The sequence below is a fragment of the Equus caballus genome, chromosome 27 (genome assembly GCF_041296265.1).
Source record: "Equus caballus isolate H_3958 breed thoroughbred chromosome 27, TB-T2T, whole genome shotgun sequence".
Taxonomy (NCBI): Eukaryota; Metazoa; Chordata; class Mammalia; order Perissodactyla; family Equidae; genus Equus; species Equus caballus.
In genome coordinates this window covers 19,963,222-19,984,296 of record NC_091710.1, presented here as the reverse complement: position 1 = coordinate 19,984,296, position 21,075 = coordinate 19,963,222, and the positions used below count along the sequence as shown (strand labels likewise).

General features: G+C 42.3%; 1 protein-coding gene across 11 annotated transcripts in view; it reads left to right on the top strand.

Annotated features, from left to right (window-relative positions):
* Positions 1-17,181: 17,181 nt before the first annotated feature.
* CSGALNACT1 (chondroitin sulfate N-acetylgalactosaminyltransferase 1) overlaps positions 17,182-21,075 on the top strand; it is a 330,167-nt gene continuing 326,273 nt past the window's right edge. For 2 of the 11 annotated variants that reach the window (XM_070253306.1, XM_070253296.1), the window contains exon 1: positions 17,465-17,654. The gene's annotated coding sequence lies outside the window, so the exon portion shown is untranslated. Of the gene's footprint in view, positions 17,655-18,096; positions 18,179-21,075 lie in introns of those variants that run through there. The other 9 variants (XM_005606261.4, XM_070253309.1, XM_070253298.1 and 6 more) reach the window with 9 other exon arrangements.

Sequence of the window (21,075 nt, the reverse complement as noted above, 5' to 3'; positions counted from 1 at the left end):
CCACAGCAGCTGCAGCATTTTAAATTCCCATCAACAATGCACAAGGGGTCTGGTTTCTCCATATCCTGGCCAATGTGTGTTATTTTCCTTTTTTAAATAATAGCCATTCTAACGGGTATGAAGTGGTATCTCATTGTGATTTTGCTTTGCATTTCCCTAATGACTAATGATGTTGACCATCTTTTTATTGGTGTATTGGCCATTATAGCTCTTCCTTCGAGAATGTCTGTTCAAGTCCTTTGCCCACCTGTAAAGTGAGTTGTTTTTTGCTGTTATGGAGGTGTAGGAGTTCTTCATATATTCTAGATATTAATCTCTTATCAGATATATGATTTGCAAATATTTTCTCTCATTCTGCGGGTTGTCTTTTTACTCTCAATAGTGTCCTTTGATGCACAAAAGTTTTAAATTTTGATGATGTCCAATTTATCTTTTTTCTTTTCTTGCCTGTGCTTTTGGTGTCATATCCAAGAAATCATGCCCAGATCCAAAGTTATGAGGATTTTCTCCTATGTTTGCTTCTAAAAGTCAGAGTTTTAGCTCTTACATTTAGGCCTTTGATTAAATTTTGATTAATATTGGAGTACATTTTTGCATACTGTATGAGGATATTCAGTTTGACCAGCGCTCTTTTTTGAAAAGACTGTTCTTTCCTCATTACATGGTCTTGGCCCCCTTGTCAAAAATCACTTGACCATATATATGGGAGTTTCTTCCTGGGCTCTCTGTTCTATTCCATTGCTCTCTACATCTGTCCTTATGCCAGTATCCTACTCTTTTGATTATTGAGGTTTTGCAGTAAGTTTTGAAATCAGGAAGTGTGAGAAATTCCAGCTGTGTTCTTTTCCTAAAGATTCTTTTGGCTATTTGGGGTCCCTTGAGATTCCATTTGAATTTTAAGTTAGATTTTTCTATTTCTGCAAAAAAATCACCATAATTTTGATAGGGATTGCATTGAACCTGCAGATCACTTTGGATAGTATTGTCATCTTAACAATATTAAAATTTCCATTCCAGTAGCACAGGATGTCTTTCTACTTATTTATGTGTTCTTTAATTTCTTTCAGGAATGTTTTGTAGTTTCAGCATATAAGTCTTTTGCCTCCTTACTTAAATTTATTCCTAAGTGTTTATTCTTTTTGATGCTATTGTAAATGGAATTGTTTTCTTAATTTCCTGTTCGGATTGTTCATTGCTCATGTATAGAAATTGAGCTGATCTTTGTGTGCTGATTTTGTATTTTGCAACTTTGTTGAATTCACTTATTCTAACAGTTTTTTGTGTGTGGAATCTTTAGAGTTTTCTACATATAAGATTATCTCATCTGTAAACAGATAATTTACTTCTTCCTTTTCAATTTGGATGTATTTTCTTTTTCTTGCCTAATTGCTCTGGTGAAGACTTCTAGTACTATGTTGAACAGAAGTGCAAAAGTTGGCATGCTTGTCTTGTTCCTGATCGGGGGAAAGCTTTCCATCTTTCATCATTGAGTGTGATGTTATCTGTGAGTTTTCTGTATATTGCCTTTATCATGTTGAAGAAATTTCCTTCTAGGACTTGGGTTTCTAGAATTTAATTTCTAGAAATTGGAAAGCATTCCAAAGAACCGAGAAAGCCAATACCCTCAAGGTGGATGGAAAAAGTCTTTTTGTTTTTGTAGAGTTCTCTAGTCAGTGGTATTTTTTCAAACCAGAGATGATGGCAGTACAAATTGGTACAACCCTTTGGTAAAGGAATTTGGCAATACATTCAAGAGCTCTAAAACTATTCATAACCTTGAGCCAATAATTTCATTTCTGATGAATCCATTCTGAGAAATAGATTTATCTTAAACATATAAAGAGCTTTATGTGAAAAAGTGGAAAGAAAAGTTTCTGCAGAGTTTTACAGTCCCATGACATAATTGGGAAAAGTTAAGTAAAAGCATGGATTTGTCCACAGCTATTGAAGATTAAAGTTGAAGTTTCGTTACCAGGACGTCATAGAGAAGTTCAGGTGCTTTCTCTCCACTATACATCCACGGCTCTTTTGTGAAGTGAAACATTTTTTAAAAAACCAAATTCAGTTATCACTAGTGTTTCCATGTGGTAATGTGGTCCACATTGTTTTGGTGGCTAAGATCTTACATTAAGGAATAAAATGGTTTTATTTGGCAAGATAGGAAAGCAAGATAGGAAAACGTTAACTCCAGTGCAGGGTATCTAAGTGTCGTTTGCATCAGGAATGCTTTAGAAGAGTGGCTCTGAATCACGGGAGATTTTGTCCCAAGGGACATGAGACATTGGGACATTGGCAATGTCTGGACACTTTTATTGTCATGACTTGGGGTGGGGGTAGTGGTGCTACTGACATCTAGTGGTAAAGGCCAGAGATGGAGCTAAACATCCTACACTGGCATAGGTCAGTTTCCCACAAACAGAAAGTTGTCCGGGCCAAATTGTTAATAGTGCTGAGGTTTTGAAACCAGCTCTAAAAAAAGTAATCAGTATGATTATACTATCACAGTCATTAGTTTACAAGGATAAGGAGATTAAAAGAAATAGATAGATTCTGACCATCCTAGTGCAATGCATGGGATAAAATCACAAATGTATTATATTTTAATTGCAAAGAAGGGAAGAGAGTCTGATATATGGATAATCATGTGCCAGAGACACATTCTATTCTCTACAAAGAATTCTTACAATTCAAAGTCTTCCATTAAATTATTCTAAGACTATAACAAGAAATTAGGACAAGTATGAAATAGTATAAATAAGTTAGCATCTATTCCCCAATGAATCTACATGAAAATATGTTATCATAGGAAGTGTTTTTAATACCTAATATTATTAAATAATATTTGATACATGCGAAAGGAGAATTTGAGAATTCACTATCTTGAGTCTTATCTTTATCATTCCTTTGCCTTTTAAAAACAGTGATATCATGTGCACGTATTCCTAGATTTACTTTTGGTTTTGCTTTTCTTTTCCTATATAAAAATGGTATCATAATGGAGGTATTTCTTCATGACCTGCTTTTTCCATTCAACATTATTTGTCTTATCACATTAGTTGTAATTCCTTCCTGTTACTGCTGTATAATAATTTTCTGAGTAATTATTCCAAAATTTATCCAGTCTCCTGTTGATAATCTACATTTGGGCTTGTTAGGGGCGAAAGTGTGATCCTCCAGACTCATATGCTGAAGCTCTAATCCCAGTCCCTCAGAATGTGACTGGATTTGGAGAGAGGGTCTTTAAAGAGCTTTAAAGTGATTAAGTTAAGATAAGTTCCTTAATTTGGGCCTCAGTCCTAGCTGACTGGTGTCCTTATAAGAAGAGGAAATTTGGACACGCAAAAGGACACCAGGGATGTGCACATACAGAGGAAAGACATGTAAGGACACTGCGGGACGCCGCCTGCAAGCCAAGAGGAGAGAGGCCTCAGCAGAAAGCAAAGCTGCTGGCTCCTTGATCTCTAACTTCCGGCCTCCAAAGCTGTAAGGAAACAAGTTCCTGTTGTTTATGCTGCCCAGGGTGTTTGTTATGACTACCCTATCAAACTAATATAGGATTGTTTCTAGTTTTTAATATTATAAACAATGCTGCTAAAAAATTCTTGTTTCTAGACATCTGCCCGTTTTTCACCGTCCACACTGGAGTGGACCTGCTGGGCTGGAGAGCGTGCATTTCTCACTTTGCTAAGATAATGCCAAACAGTTTCCCAAAACATGTCTAAGAATTCCCATGACTCCACAATCTCGACAATACTTGGTATTGTCAGACTTCTTAATTGCTGTTCTTCTTAAAGAAAATTTTTTTTGATCGAATTTTCTTCTTATTCTATTTTGCCTCTTCTACTGGTTTGGAAGTTATATATGTTATTTCTTTTATTTTTGTGGTTACATTTAGTATCTTACCATACATATTCAACCTAAAGTTAATTGGCATCTTTGTCTACCAGGGTCATAAAAGAGTTTAGAACATTTGCTTGTGATCACTCGTTCCCAGTTTACATGCTACTGTTGTCCGGCATTTCATCCTTCTTTTTTTCTAACCTATCAAATTAGACATTATTATTTTATACAGATAATATCTGCTTTAGGTACACACACACACACACACACGTTTACGAATTTCTTTGTTTCTTTGTCGTTCATTCCTTCTTACATCTCACAATTTGCTCCTGCAGCAGGTTTTTGTTTTTCCTCCCTTTCTGAAGCTCTTTGAGAAGTTCCTTTAATAAAAATGCACTGGACATAAACTCTCAGTTTTTGTTTATCTGAAAATGTCTTTATTTCGACTTTATTCTTGAAGTAGTTTTTCTGCGTTCATAATTCAAAGTCCATAGTAGTTTGCTCTCAGCATTTTTTCGGTATTATTTGGCAGTTGTCTGACTTCCATGTTGCAGGTGAGAGGTCTACTGTCCATCTAATTATCATTCTGTGGAGGTGATCTTGCCTTACTGGCTGCTTTAATAGGATCACCTTGTCCCTGGGTTTTCCCGGGACGGCCCAGTTTAAGTCTGTTGTTTTAGGATAATGATTAAGAATGCCCTCTTTGACTCCAAAAACGTGTCCCAGTTTGGACAAGAAATAATATGGTTACCATGGCATCCAAGATCCTTTTCTCTTTCATGTTCTTCAGTTTCACAAAACGTGCCCAGAATTAGATTTATTTCATTCACGCCACTTGGTACATGGCACGTTCTTTACTTTTCTGTCTCTCTTTGTAGCAATCTGTGCTCTCTCTCCTAACCTATCCTCAAGTTTGCCAATTCTCCTTTCAACTACATCTAATCTGCCATTTTCCCCATCCATTGAGAATTTAGTGTCAATAATTACATTTTAAATATCTGTTTGGCTCTTTTAAAAAATTGTTGGCTCATTCTATGTTTTGTTACTTTCTCATTGCTTATTTTTGTCCCTCTTTTATACAAGTTTTCCCCCTCTTGATACAAATTTAACTTGTATTTTGTATCTGATAATTTCGATACTAAAGTTCTTGGAGTTCTGAGTTTATTGTTTATTGTTTCTGGACTTTAGGTCATGGTGCTTCTTTCCTCATGTGTTTGGTGATCTTGCACTTGAACTCAGATTTGGTTGATTTTAATCAGTGGAATCCTGAGGGCCTAAATCCAGAAAGAATTTGTTTCACCTTCTGGTGTGTGCTAGAGGGTACTACTAAAGGGGTACCATTTAGCCCCCTTCAGAGGACCCAGCTTAATGTGAGACCCTGAGGTTCAGCTCCCAGTCCTTGTGGCAAGCTCAAGGATTGGGGGTTTTTCTGTTTCACTTTTCAGTTCTATCAGTGTTTGCCTCATGTGCATGGAACCTCTGTTGTTAAGCACATACAAGTTTAGGATTATTATGTCTTCTTGGTGAACCACCCATTTATCATTCTGTAATTCTCTTTTGTATCCCAACAAATATTTCTTGTTCTGAAGCCCACGTTGTCTAACATCAATATAGCCACTCCAACTTTCTTTTGGTTAGAGTTTGCATGGTGAACCTTTTTCCCACCCTTTTACTATTAACCTATCTGTGTCTTTATATTTAAAGTTGGTTCTTGTAGACAGCATATAATTGCCTTGCTTTTTTAAAAAATTATTCTAATCTAACAATTTGTCTTTTAATTGATGCTTATAGAGTTAATTTTATTGTATGGCATGTATACAAGAGGGGCCTAAAAATCCCAACTGAACATTTTCAGTAAAATTATTGATATAATAATTTATTAAAGCATTATTGATAAATAATTTATTAATAATTAGATGAATAAAAATTACTAAATTAATCCACAATATAAAAGTTCTAAATATTGCCTAGTATTATTTAGAAAAATAGCTAAAAATGTTTAAGGTTACCTAGATTCTGCCAAATGTACTTATTGAAAGTTGACTGTTTGCTGAACTCTGTATCGGGTGCCAGCCTAGCTGAAACAAAGAACACACTCTGTTGACTTGCATTCTTTCACCCTTTCTTTCCTGTTTTCATTCTGAAACAGTAGGTGGAAGCGGGAGTGACACAAGCAGTTTCTCAACAGCCCAGAACCTGCTTCGAGGATTATTTGTGACTAGCTTTTTAATTGCTTGTGGTAATGTTTGCCCCCAATTTTGCATGTAATTAGAAGCAGAATGTATTTTGAACAGAATTTTGGAGCTTGGCTGGAAGTTGTGAGTCAACACACCCCTTTTCTCCAATCTTTGAGCTCCCGGCCGGTGCTGCAGAGGGACAGCCACACCCACAGATGCCTGGTGTGGCTGAAATAGCCTCACCGACTTTGGAGCCTGAAGACTGTGTTCGAATCCTGGCTCAGCCATTGATTCACTGTGAGGCTTCTAAGTAGATTCAGCTTCCTAAGCACCACATGTGTAGTAGATGCTAATTCCTGACCCCTGTCCTATCACAGAATTTAGAAACCCAAGGATGACGTGAAACACTTTTTTAAAGATAGAAGGGATCCTAGAAGGTTATTTTCCAAGAAATTTTTTTTATAAAGATTGTTTTATTTTTTATTTTTCCTTCTCCCCAAAGCCCCCCAGTATATAGTTGCATACTTTAGTTGTGGGTCCTTCTAATTGCGGCATGTGTGACGCTGCCTCAGCATGGCCTAGATGAGTGGTGCCATGTCCGTGCCCAGGATCCGAACTGGCAAAACTCCGGGCCACCGAAGCAGAGCGCATGAACTTAACCACTCGGCCATGGGGCCGGCTCCTCCAAGAAATTTTTGTTATGGAAAATTTCAAACATTCTCCAAAGTAGAGAGAAGAGTATAATAAATGATCATGTTCTTATCACCAAAACAGTTTGCCAATCCTATTTTACCTACCTCCTAGCCCAACTGTTTTTCCTTTCTTTGTTTTCTGAAGCATTTTAAAGCAAATCATAGCTATCATTAAACCCATAAATACTTGAGTATGTAAGTAAATCTTCTAAAAATTACATCTGCGAACGCGGTCTTCGCACCACTCCCTCCACATTAGATTAGAGACTGAGAGGGGGAGGGCCTTGCCAAAGCGGGATGATCAGTGTCAGAACGGGAGCGAGAGCCTTAGAGCTCCTAATACTTAATCCTGGATTCTTTCCCCATAAGTTGTTGCCTCTGAAGATCACCTACTTACTAGCTAGAAAGAAAAAAACCTGCCACTAGATTTTCTCCCAGTATCTTACTCAGGAATCATCTTGGGAGATGTTACGAGTGTAAATTCCTCACCCCGAACCCTGGAGAATTGAATTCCTTAGGGCTTTGGAGGAGGTGGAGCCAGGAGCTTGCTGGAGCCAATTTATATTGGCTCTTGAGAACCAATCATTAAATTTTAAGGAATTTTATGAGCCAATGATTTAAAATCATTAAAAATTAAATTATATAAGCTTACAATTAAATAAATTATATTAAAAACAAAGATAATAAGTATTCAGAACTCATCACTTCCTGTGGACTTTACAGCGATCCATGCTCCTAAGGTTGCGTCCATTGTATCTTGGTGGAAGCACTGTGCAGTGGTGTCGACTGTGCCCACTGCACGTTCAGGGGCAGCTTGAAATTGGCCACGTGGGAGTGTTTACACCACGGAAATCGGCAAATACGAACCGGACTTGGTTTATTGTTTTGTTGATTGCCTAGCCTTAAGAAAGTGATGGAGAAAATGTTAATAATGCAGATTAAACTTAAAAGTATGTTATGTCTATGGCCATCACATTTCGCATAGTACAAAATATGAGAAAATATTCTTCCAATATCCAAAAACTATTATACAGTTCAGCAAAGACGTCTCTCACATCATTAATAAATGATGTTTCACTTTTGTTTTACTCATTAACGTAAATGAACATATCAACCAACATTCATGTCAGGGCTACACTTGTTCATCAATTGTAGCCATACGTTGGCTATAGATACAAGAGTTTGGCAAAATGAATTAGCATTCTGTGAGAGTCAATTAGGGCTATGAAATTTCTAATGAAGAACATTGTTGTATTATTAACTGTAAATTGTGTACTACCTATCCTTTTTATCAGCAAAATATGTAATATACTTATGTAGGTAGAGAATGCCTACATTGTTTGCTTTTTGGGTTTTTTTGGAGATCTAGTTGTTAAACATTTTCTCACATACCTCTGGTGCAAAACAGGAATCTACGTTTCACATGAGCATCCCAGGTATTCCTGTGCCTACTAAAATTAGAGAACCACTGTTTTAGCCATTGAGCAAAAAGGTCTGGAACATTTAATTTAGTCTCCAAAGGTTCTTCCTGATTCTTACTGAAAGCAAGACACAGGATGTGTTCTTTCAAACATAGAAGCCTATTTGAGACTTTCAAATTAATTTAAAAATAGTTTTATAGAGGTATAATAAATATACAATAAATGGTACATATTTGGAGTATACAATTTACTAAGTTTTGACATTACTAAGTTTTGGCAAAACCATCACTATAATCAAGCTTGTGAACATATCCATCAGCCCCAAAAGTTTTCTCCCGCCCTTTTGTAATTCTTCTCTTCTACCCGTTCCTGCCCACCCCGTACCCAAGCAACCACTGATTTTCTTTCTGTCACTATAGATTAGTTTGCATTGTCTAGAATTTTATTTAAATGAAATCATACAGTCTGTACTCTTTTTGTTTTGGCTTCTTTCACTCAGCATAATTGTTTTGAGATTCATCCGTGCTGTTAAGTGTCTGAACAGTTCATTCCTTTTTATTCTGAGTAGTACTTCATTGTATGGATTCAACAAAATTTCTTTATTCATTCAACTGTTGAGGGACATTTGGGTTCTTTCCAAATAACGCTGTGTGAACATTTGTGTATAAATCTTTAGACATATGATTCCTTTCCTTTTGAGCAAATATCTAGGAGTGAAATGGCTGGATCATATGATTGATAGATGCGTCAGTTTTTAAGAAACTGCCAAACTGTTTTCCAAAGTGGCAGGTGCCAATTTTTTTTCTTGTTTTTGGTAGTGAAAAAAGTATGAGTGGTTCTGACATTGGCTCAAGATTTTCATGTGAGCTCTCCAACCAAGCTTGTAATGCAACACCATTCAGAACACCATTCAGACTATACATATACATATGTTTTGGTGAGGAAGATTGTCCCTGAGCTAACATCTGTGCTAATGCTCCTCTTTTTACTTGAGGAAGATTGGCCCTGAGCCAACATCTGTGCCAATCTTCCTCTATTCTGTATGCGGGACCCTGCCACAGCATGGCTTGACCAGTGGTGTGTAGGTCTGCACCTGGGATCCAAACCTGCGAACCCTGGGCGGCCAAAGCAGAGAGCATGAACTTCACCACTATGCCACTAGGCTGGCCCCTCAAATTATGTTCTTTAAATGATTACTTTGCCTTTATTTAGTGGGAGTGGGAAGAAACTAGTTTATGGCAATAAACAATGTATAGCATTAGAGTCGCTTATTTAATTTACTTCATTGGCTGATGATAAATTTGTTTGAATGTATTTTCTATTTTTCTGCAGTTCTGGTTTGCACTTCCATTTCCTTTTGTGAGTATCCGAACCAGACAACATCTAAGGAGGTATATTAAAGGGTTTTAAATTTTGGATAATAAAGAACTCATTCACTTCAGTAAACATTATGCCATATGTGATTTTATTTCAGAATTTTGACTGAGGCAACTAATTGCTATCTAGTACATATACACTGACAACATACTCGACAGAGATGTGTGTGTGTGTGTTTATTTTCATACTCCAGAATTTCATCTATTTCAAAAGTGGAGAGACCAATTCCATTTACTCAGGCTAACTGGGACCATGGTTCTGATTTATTTTAGTGCTATGTTATTCTCCCCCTATAGATTGTTACTTCAAGGACCTGCCTGCCTGGCCTCTCAATTTATCTGGCTCTGAGTGGCCCCGTTAAAGAAAGTCTAAAAGCTAAGACTAGGCATGCTATTATTATATAAACAGACTTTGCGAAACCCCCAATAGCCACAGGTAATCTCCAGTTATTGTAACTAGCAATTCAGGGCTGCATTAGGGTTTCTGCAAGGAGATGACCACAGGGAACCCAGACGAGGAAACGTTTTCCTGTGCAAGTGTGACGGCATCCTAATCACTTCAAAATACGGTGTTATTTCCCAATTTTTCTCAGAGTGGGTTGCCTGGTGGCAGGACCAGAAAGGAGGGTGAGCCGAGCCACTGCTGAGTCCAGCTTGAGCCTCAGATAATCTCCCAGGAAGAGCTGGCCCCAGCAGCCTCTTCCTTCCCCGGGGAGAGAGGCAGCTCATGCAAATTACCCGAGTTAAGGGACAAACGCCCAATTCTCTTTTGATGAAATTCAACTGCAATATGGTATTGTTATTTTCTTATTTTGTCGGTAATGCCATATTACTCTGAAAAAAGAATGGAATTGTACATACAGCAATAAGCAATATTCCCCCCCGTCCTGGGCATTATTCTCAAATACATAGCAGAAGTTATGCAGAAGTGCTCAGAAAGCCTTGATCAGTGAGAGAGCAATTTGTCTCCCTCTGCCCCATCGAGATAAAGGCTCCATCTGGAAGGAAGCATTGTTTCTAGATCCTGGGACTGGGCATCTTCCAAGATGCTAGTGAAAAAGAAATTAGCAACGAGAAGTATCTGTCCTGTGAGAAGGAAAAGAAACAGAAAAGCTTCTCTGTTTCGTTAGGTTAACACTGTTAGCACAACTCTGGTCCTTGGCTTAATACATTGAGAATACATAAATGACGTTGACTATCTCCTCAATCAGAGTACAAAACATAGTGTCATGTGACTAAAGAATAAAGCAAGTGGCTGAAGAAGCAGTTCCACTAATTGAAGTCTCGTTAAACTTTCCGTTGCAATACTCGGCTTCACTTCCTAACCAGTCGCGTTCAGAACGGTGGAAGAGCACGTGCGGCGTGGTGGAAGAGCGCCCGGGCCGCGAGTCAGGGGGCTGGATCCCAATTCCGGATTCACCTTGTTCTCAGAGGGCAGTATTGGAGAGGTCAGTGCTTCCCAACTTTTCTACCACAAACAACCTATTTTATTATGTTTGCCCTGTAGGCACAATGTTTTTAGAGATTTTACCAGTTATCTAAACTCCTTTATCTCAGGCATAGACACAGGAACCCCAGGGGTGTGTCCAAGGGGAAAGGAAGCTGGTCTGGTGTGAATCCTGGCCCCACAGCTTGCTAGCTGTATGACCTTGGGAAAGCCACATAACCTCTCTGAGCCTCAGCTTCCTCAGAGGGTGTGGCAAGTATATAAATGTATATATGGCATAGAGCAGTGCCTGGAACATGGTAAAAGCCAAAGTCTTAACAATGACAATGATAATGACATTGAACTAACCAGATAGAAAAGCTGGGTCTTCTGAGAGTTGGCTAGCAGGCCCACCCACAGCGTCCAAAGGGATGCAGCAGACTTTGGTCTGAGTGACGTTGCTGTGCCTTTAAGGGGGTATGGGAGCGGGCAACAGGAGTTTGGTACAGAGACAGTACTGTTTTGCAGGTGCGGAGATCCAAGCCGTTTGTACTTGGGCTGTCAAGGTTGGAGCAGGGTTCAGTTGGGGAACAGCACTGCAGGTGCAGGAGGTGAAACTGGGAAAAAAAACATGAAGGCATCAAAGGTTAGACAGCTAGATTTCAAAGCAGAGGTTGTCCTTAGAGAACTCATCCAGAAAACTAAGCCCACTGCTTGTCAAAAGAAGGCGCTGAGCGGACAGGGTGCGGCTGGAGGCAGGCAGATACTCACGGTGGATACAGGCTGAGGGCAGCAAGACCAGTGGCACCCCCGCCCCACGGTAGGGCTGTGCATCCTAAAAGATGACAACTCAGGGCTCGAACCCGTCTGGGTCTTCAGATTAACGGTCTTGAGATCCTACAACAAAAATGACTTTTTCCACTTGTAGTGACATTATTTCTCTGTTTCACCTCTGATCCATCCAGATTTTAAACAAAAATTCACCATTATCGAAGGGATATAATAAATGTACCGTATTGCTTGAATTGCTGATATGGTTGTGATGCTAAAAAACATTCAGGATCGGTAATCATGCAGGCACCTGTGCACCGTTCACGGCTTCTGGCTGTTGTTTTCCAGACCAAGACTGATGACATGCTGGCTCCTCTGTGCACAGTGACAGGGGCGCCATTCACATCCCAGAAGGTCCTGGGATGTCATCAACAGCATTGTGAAATGTCATTGTACCTGCACAGATTTTATACGATTCCAGTGAAAAAACAGGGAAACTTTTCATATTGAGTTAGCCGATACTGTCCTATTGTGGATAAATATATCTTTTTCTCTTGGGTTTTTGAAGTGATGATAATGGCTCATCTACAGCTAAAGTAACTTCTTGACAAAACCAATGGATGCTACAGAAGTTTATGGTTTGTTTTTTTTTTAGGAACTTCTCCGCACGCTTCAGTATTTTTTGTTTAGAACTTTATGCTCTTAACAATCGCCCACCTTGTGAAGCTCCCTGGCTCTTAAGACACTTCATGGTTCTCTCGTCTTTCTCACCATTCCTTCCCGTTTCCTTTACAGAAGGTCTTTTCTTGTGCTGTCAATTTTAATGTTCCCAGGACTGTGCTCTGAGCCACCTTCTGTCACTTTATATATTTTCGCTAGTAGATCTTTTCATTCTCATGTAAATGATTATATTTTTTGACACAGAGGACTCCCCGTACTCTCTCTATCTCTGGCCTCGGCCTGTCCTGAGTTCTAGATCTCAAGATACCTGTAAGCGCAGGCATTTCTCACACTGATTTTCCTGTTGCCTCAAACCAACCCTAATTCATCCTCACATCCCGAGCCGGAGCCGGGGGCGTGTTGACCTCCCTTTTTGGGCCTCATGGAGGAGATGGGCTCTGAACAAAATTAGGGTTCTTGCCGCAAGCAAGAAAGGCTGTGGATTAGGCAGCCTATGGTGTCTGCTCATATACACACATTCCCATCCCACTACAATCCATGTAGTAGGTTCCTTGTCTGGCATTCAGAGTCCTCTATATCTAGACTTAGGCCACTTTTAGACTCTTACTTTCTCCCGAAATGTCCCCTGCGTTCTGGCCACGTGGATCACCATTTTCAGGACATGCACAGCACTTTCCCCTCTCTGCTTCACTGGTCAGGCATTATTTCTTGGATCCCACCCTCCTATTTGCTCTGCCTGTCAAAATCCTGCTCATCTTTCAAGACCTATCTGAAAAGCCACTTCTAACATGAAGCTGTCAATGGGCACGTGAGGAATCTCTCTTTCTTTGCCTCCTTGGAATTCCTATAATATTGTGCTCCATCTTTCCTACTAGATTTTAGGTCCCTTGAGGTTAAGGACTGTGCTTAGTCATTTGGTAGTTTCCACAGTGCCTGGCACACGCTAACTGCCTAACCTACTGCTGTTGCATGAATAATGATTTGGCTAAAATATTTTCTGGTTGTAGTTACAAAAAAGCCAAATATGTCTCAAATAGCAAGGGAAGCGATACTGCATCACCTCGTTTTAAGGCCTAGTCCCCCTCAGGCACAACAGACCCCTGGTATGCGCAGGTCTTAGACACATACGACAAAAGGAAAGGAAGCGCTCTTGTTTTTGAAACTGCTGAAGCTGGTAGCCACGTCACCATCTTTGCCTTTCTCTGTCGTTTTCATTTTGGGTGGGTGTCCCGCTTGTCTCTTCCCCTTTAGGCATTTCAGTAGGTTCTATGTTTGAACCTACTGATTTTAACTCTCCTCGCCCTTCCCATCCCCAGGCTGTTTTCTCTGTTCAGCATTAATATTTTATATAGTAGCTCTCCTGTTCTAACAGCCTTGAGCATACCTTTATACGTCCTATTTCTACTGTTGATAAATACAAAAAATCTTATCTTGCAATAATGTGTGTCATTGAAATGTTTCCTCTCATTAAAGGAGATCTTACCATGGTGTATGTTGATGTGTGAAGGGCACAGAGTAAGGCCTGGGAGTGGGCCAGGACTTGGCACATAGTGACTTAAACGACAAATGATCTAGTTTTTAAAGAAGATATAATAATGTTTGAGAAGAAACAACAATAACAATTTAAAATAGTCTGTCCATCAGAATTAAAAAATTAAATCTAGAGTGAAAGTTAGAGCCCCAGAGGGACTTGAGTTATCCAAGGGAAAGGTTGGAAAGCCAGTGCTCCCATTCCTAAAGACAGGCTGGGGGAGCTGGGTCTGTACATGGCTGAATTAGTGCAACTGCTGGGGAAATAAGACGCCGTTCTGAGCCCATCTGTGTTTAGGTCTCTGGGTTTTATGTCAGGTGGATGCAGACCAGATATGGGTTGGTCTCTGGTGTGTCCCCACTCTTGTTTCTCTGTAGTTCCCTCTGTACCCTTTTTGTTTTCTTCTACAGATGGGGTGGCAATGTTGAGTGCACAGAAGTGGAATGGAAAAGTCGACCTGTGAAGCCCTCGGTGTGCTCCATGACTTTTATGGGAGGTCTCTTACACGGTTGATAGCTCCAGTTACCTGTCATTTGGAGAAGAGAGGTTGGTAGGGGTGCCGTGAGGGGAGCACATCTTCTCCTTCTCGTCTTCCTCTCGGACTGACCTGGAGAGAAGTGGCACGGATGACGCAGAGTGTAAGACTGAAAATATTATGCGCCAACTCATTGATTTTGATGTGTATATTTAAAGATGTAAATGTGAAACATCCAAATGTGAAACATAAAGGCATCCCTTATTCAGTCAACAAATATTCACTGAGCCCCATTATGTCTAAGTTACAGTGCTTATGGAATGAGGGCTTGAACATGTGATATTTTTTTCTAGAAAAACAAAGCTTGCCTTTTTGGGTCAAACATCATTTGTTTTACTCATGTTAAATGGAAACCTATTTCGAAATATATTGCATGTTTTCAAGATTTCTGGAGTAGACTATATGGAATGTAACTGGCTCCCATCTCAGTGACTCACCGCTCAAGTGGTTCTGTCTGGCCAATCTTCATGCTTGAGTACAACAGACCCGCCTCTCCCATCTAATGAGCTATCTTTGACTACACAGCACATTTGCTGTGAGCTAAGAAATCAGATAACCCTGATTATTACGGCTATTTAAAGTAAGAGTCAACTCAACTTGAGTGACCGCCTGAGTGTGTCTCTTAGAAAGTTAAGTCATTGAGTTTTAATGAATGAGCTCTTTTGGTTCCTGGATGGCTCTGGGTCAGGGTTCTCAAAGATCCTGGTGAGACTGAGAGGCCTGCCCCTGAACCGTGTGAAATATTTCTGTACTAGAAATTTAATACTTATGTAGTATACACTTAAGCAAGTTATTAAACAAATTGCATATTATAATGTACATATTTTGCATTTTACAAATGTAAAAGTTTGACGCTTTATGTATTGTTTTAGAATATATTTTTACATGGACTTTTTCCTGCGAGGGGATAAAATCACTCTGGCATCATGACTTATTTCCAGAACTTTCTATATATTCCTCATGGTTACCACATTATGAGCATTATATTAAGCTACCTTTATAATGTGCTTGGAAATTCACATAACACATTCTGATTCTTAAATAATTATGTTTATGAAAAATGTTTAACAGCATAAGAACACTGTAGCTAAGAGCTAAAATTCATTTAGAAAACTTTTATTTTTCTTTGCAGTAAGCCTTAAAAGCTGGTTTTTAACATCCGGATTTGGTGTTCAACCTAGGTATTCTGGTTGTTTGGTCTCTGAAGTCTAAAGGGACCCATCCTCGTACTGGTTTCGCAGTCTCGAAACCAGTTGGGCATCATGATGGAACGGGAGCTGCGGAGGTGAGCTGGTGGGTCATTCCCCTCACACACCGCTGCTCTGCTAATCATGGACACTAAGTGTGGCTGATGCTGCTTCACAATAGCGGCCTGCAAAACGATAATCCGAATACTATCCACTAAATAATAACTGAAGTCACATCTACTTTCTGGGTAGTACATCAAGAAAAATGTATCTTTTCTCACATTATGATATGACTTAGTTTCATAACTTTTTCAACTGTCTTATGTTTCCATGTACTAATTATTGTCCAAATGTACCAAGAGGCACCAAACCCTTAGCCACATTGATATATGCTCTTGGATGTATGTTAGCTCTATAGTGAGACAGACTCGATATATATTGATGGATACTGATGTGATATATATTATGTACATTGCTATGCTGATATATTAGTATCCTAACTGAAAAAGTTTGGGAAATGGTCACTTCAGGTACCTTTACAAGTGTGTTATGAGCCCCTAAGGGACATGTGGTCAGTGCTGAAGTGATGGCCCTTTTCTCCTAGCTGACAGGAACAGAGACAACTGCAGCAAGGAGGGCTCCTCCTGCACGTTCCCCGAGCCAGTCCACATGAACCCAGAATCTGAGTCCAATGGTGTGTGAGTACGGCAGGCCCTACTCAAGTCCTTGGCGCATCTTCCAAAACAGATCCCGTGCTCGAACCCTATTATATAGACATTCTGGAGACATCGTTGAACAGAGAGATGGAGACACCTCAGGGGAGGAAAGAGAATCAAGGCTGTAACAACCCACCGATCAATACCTAGAGGTGTGGGGGTGTTTCAGTGACAGGTCGAAGGCTCTGAAGAGGTTACTTGGTTACTTAAAGAGTGCTCGATTATGCAGGCCCTAACCTTTACACACCTGTCACCAACTCCACCTCCATGTAGCCCCTCCATCTGTACATGGGGATTGTTGTACGATTTAATGTATGGAGGAGGTCTGGCCAATGACTTTCACCTACATATGTGTGGACGCTGGGTGAACTATTTATTTATGACTGCCATTACCATGCAACATATTGGGGCAGTAACAGGACAGACATTGTATTTTTCATTCATTTGGTAAACACCTGATTCTTCCCTCTTTCCCAAATCCCAGTTGAGCTGCTGTGGGAATCTCATGTCACAAGGGTGAGTAATTCACTCAGGGGTGTGGGGGTGGGGGCAGAGCCATCTGAGGTCCCAGGGCAGCCCGGGTTGGAAGGAGGGTGGACCCGGCAGGCTGGGGAGTCTCGCAGGAAGCAAGGCTTTCTTCAGGGGTGCTTTCTGCAGGTAAATAAGTGCGTGTTGGCTGCTTCAGGCAGTTTTCTCCAGGGCTACTATCCTGTACCCACATAAAGTCCCCGGGATGGGGACTTTGAGCATTCTGACGGCCAGGCAGCAGCAGGAGGACTGCACTGGGAGTCAGAGGACGGGTTTCCAGCCTCTGCACGTTGCATCTGTAGGTGGAGAGAAGATCTCTTTCAGCCTAAAGATAACTCCTCCTGAGTCTCCTTCTTTATACGGAGAATTGGGGCTCATAGTCTCCCCAAACTCCCTCTCCTCAGGGAAGCGCTGGAGCATTGAAAATAAAAGGCGACCTGCGCCCCCGGGGCTGTATGCCTGCGCGCGCGCTCGCGTGTGTGCGTGTTGGGGGGGGGCGGTGCTTTTATTACTACCCAGTACCCCACTTGCCCGCTTTCCATCCGCCCCCCTTCCTCTCCTAGGCCTCCCAGTGGCAGCCAGTAGTTCTCGCAGACATCACTTCCCCACAGTGGAAGTGATTCCCCACAGTGGTTGGTGGGGGCTCAGAACTAAAGCGGTTTTCGACCTTCGCTGTTGAGAAAAGCTCCGGTGAAGGCGTGTAACTGACCAGGGCAGCAAAGACCCCGATGCGGCATGAACTCTCCGAAGTGCAATTCGCAAAGTTTGGGCAGGTAAGTCGCCCGAGGAGACGGGGGCAGCCCAGTGAGGGCGCGGGAACAGAGCGGGCGGGGGGAGCAGGCCTGGGGAACTCGCTCCTGAAAGAGGAAGGTCCCCATACTTGTGGAACAGGCGCCCAACCCACTCTGTCCTGGGGCGCCGCCGCGCCAGTGTCCCAGCCCCTTCCCTCCACTCCGCCCGATCTCAGCGGCCGGTGCCGCCCGAACGGCCCACCTGCAGGGGCCCCCGCTCTCGGGCTTGCCGGTCACGGTGGCCAGTGCGGCCGAGGCGCCCCGCTCGGCCCGGCAGAGGCGCGGGGGGCGGGAAGCGGGGCGCGGCCGGCGGGACCCCCGCCGCTCCCACCGGCAGCCGGCGCCGGGACCTGGCCGCGCCTCAGCCCGCCCGCCGCTCCCCGCCCCCCGGGGCCCTGGAGGCTTGGCGCCGCCGGAGCGGGAGGTGGAGCCCAGCCCGCGGCGGCGGCGCAGGGCGCAAGTTGGGCGCGGCGGCGGCGGCGCGGGCAGCCCGGGGGCGCGTGGCGGTGAGTCGGCGCGGCGGGCGCGGCGCCGCGCGGGGGCGTCGTGCGGCTGCGGGCCGCGGGGCCGGGAGCTGGGCGGGCGCGCGCCGCGGGGCCGGGGGCCGGGGGCGCGGCGCCGCCAGGTGGACGCGCGAGCACGCGGGGAGGGCCGGCCGGCGCGCTGCGGTGCCTCTGGCTTCGCCGCGCTTTCTCGTGGCCTTCTGCTATGTGATTACTTTCCAGAACACCCACCAAAGAGCAGCCTTGACACGCAGCCGCATGACGACTTTGCTGTGTCGGGGTGTTATTTTGGCTGTGATGGAGAGGGTGCAGGGGGCGTGCCGAGGGGGGCGCGGCGGGCAGCGCTCTCCTGCCTGGCACCTGGGCGGTGGTGGCTGTGTCCGAGGGTCGCCGCGAGCGGAGGATGCCCGCAGGAAGTGTTTTGTGCGGTCAGCGGAGAGAAGCTGTCGGAGGGCATGGTTCGGGGTTAGGGGAGTTGAAGGGCGGGAAGGAGCAGGAAGGCTGTACAAAGAGGAGGCAAAGTTGTTGCTTCCGCGAGGCTTCCTGCACCTGCACTCCCGGCAATGATGTTGAAGTTATTTTTTCATCGATGAGCAAAGCAAGAGTGGGGGCAGAGGAGAAGATTTTAACAGCAGTGTACATGCTGAAACCGGAGCCTGGGAAATGCTAATAAATGATAGAGTGGTTATTTGGCAAACTTCTCTTTTATTCTGGTTTTAAAGCCAGGAGTAGTTTTTATTTAAATGTCACTAGATAGGTCTAGATAATAAAGATAATGAACTATTCTTTCACATCTTTTTACTAGAAATTTAAACAATTCTGGATTTCTTGGATTTTGTTAACATTGTTCATACAAGAAAGTTATAATTATCGTAGTGTGACTTGCAACATTGAGCATTAATAAGCCCTGCGCGGGGCTGTCATGTTGCTAATTGGAAGGAGAAAAGTCTTTCAAACTTGGAAATAGAAGCATAAAGCAAAAACGTAAAGACTTAGTCATCAAAACGTGACTTGAACGCGTGTAATAGTGCGTAATGGGGTATGGGATCTGTGTGGTCCTCCCAGCGAATGTCAGTTCCTGGAAAGCAAGAGACGGGCCATGCCCACTGCAGGAACCCAGTAAGTGTTTAATAATTCCTCTACATTGAACTACCATACTACGTGTGCTATAAATTACACAGTACTGAAATGCTTTAATTCTGTTCATCTTTGTGTTTCAAATCTCCTATGTCTGTTTGCAAACTGTACTAATGGGGTTCAAAGCAAAATCTCAAGCGTTGGGATTCACCCGTTTACCCTGTAGTGGAGCCAGCATTTGCTTTGCCATGTGGGACGCCTGGGCTCCAAGCAGCCTCTCCCATCTCTGGACTGTCTCACCTTGGCCCAGCCACTTACCCTTACCCTTTCCCAGCCTTGGTTTCCTACTCTGTAAAGTGCTAATAATATTCCTCACCTTCTGGAGATGTTAGGCAGAATGAAATAACGTTTAGGAACATATCCCAGTGCCTAGAGCACAGTAAATGCTTTGTAACTGTCATCTCTGGTCTTTTGTCTTCCTTTACTTTTAGGAATCCCTAACACTGACGTGTTTCAACATTTATTTTTTAATTTTTAAAATTTTTTAAAGATTTTATTTTTTTCCTTTTTCTCCCCAAGCCCCCCAGTACATAGTTGTATATTCTTCGTTGTGGGCCCTTCTAGTTGTGGTATGTGGGATGCCGCCTCAGCGTGGTTTGATGAGCAGTGCCATGTCCGCGCCCAGGATTCGAACCAACGAAACACTGGGCCGCCTACAGCGGAGCGTGTGAACTTAACCACTCAGCCACGGGTCCGGCCCCTGTTTCAACATTTTTTAAAATTTAAAATTCCTTCTATGCAATCTCACTTTTCATTCACTCCCTCATTCACCAATCATTTATTGAAGAGCCTCAGGCGCCGCCCTATGTGGGTGTTTGGAAATGAGCTGACCTGGGGTGGGGCGGACAGTCCTTCAGGTTTGTCCTGTTGGTGAGAACCCATCATCAGGTCATATGATGGTGAATTGTACTCCCCAATCTTCCTATTGCTCTAGCTCTGTCCTTACTGTAATGTTATTTTGTTGAAAAGAAATAACAAGAAACTCTGTGAGGGTGTCCATCTCTCCTGTTTACCAGCCCTGTGCCTGGCAGGGCGGAAGGGCTTAATGCACGTTTGCTGATTTGAAATATGGAATGTAATGAAGTTATTCTTCGGGTCGCATCCTTTTTTTTTAAAAAAAAAAAATATTCCTGATGGAAGGACCTTGGGATTCTCCATGATGGCTGTGCTGTCTCCTAGGGCTGCTAGAGGCTGTTATGGAAGGCAGCTCAGGTTGGCTTTATGACCTATTGATTTTGCCTCGTGATGAACAGTCTTACAAACGTCTAAAGCCAAGTTGGAGCAGCGGCTCCGCCACTAGGGGCCTCCTCTGCACAGCGTATCACCCCGGCTGCCATCTATTGCCATTATTCTGTCCTTTAAGGTAGCAACGCAATTTAACTTCCTGGGCTCTCAACATGGATACTTTATCGGAAAGGGTCAACCTTGTGTGAAAAGCATTACCAAAGGCCTAAAAAGAAGTGAAAATGATCTTAAATGATGGACTCGGTACCGTTTTAGAATGACTTTAGAGTTAAAGGCTTAAAGGAGGTTTAAGAATTGGGCTTTTTACTTTGCACATCCTTATATTCAAATATGTGACTTTTTAAAACTTTCTAAAAAATCAAATACATGATTTTGGTCTAGCATTTTCAAGTTCTTTTTTTTTTTTGATATGTCTTTGGTTGAGCTTATTTTTGTCTTTTAATGTATTTAAAGTTGCTTTATTTCCTGAATTAGTTATAGCAGTCACAACAATGTCAGTCATTTCTCAAGGAGCATTA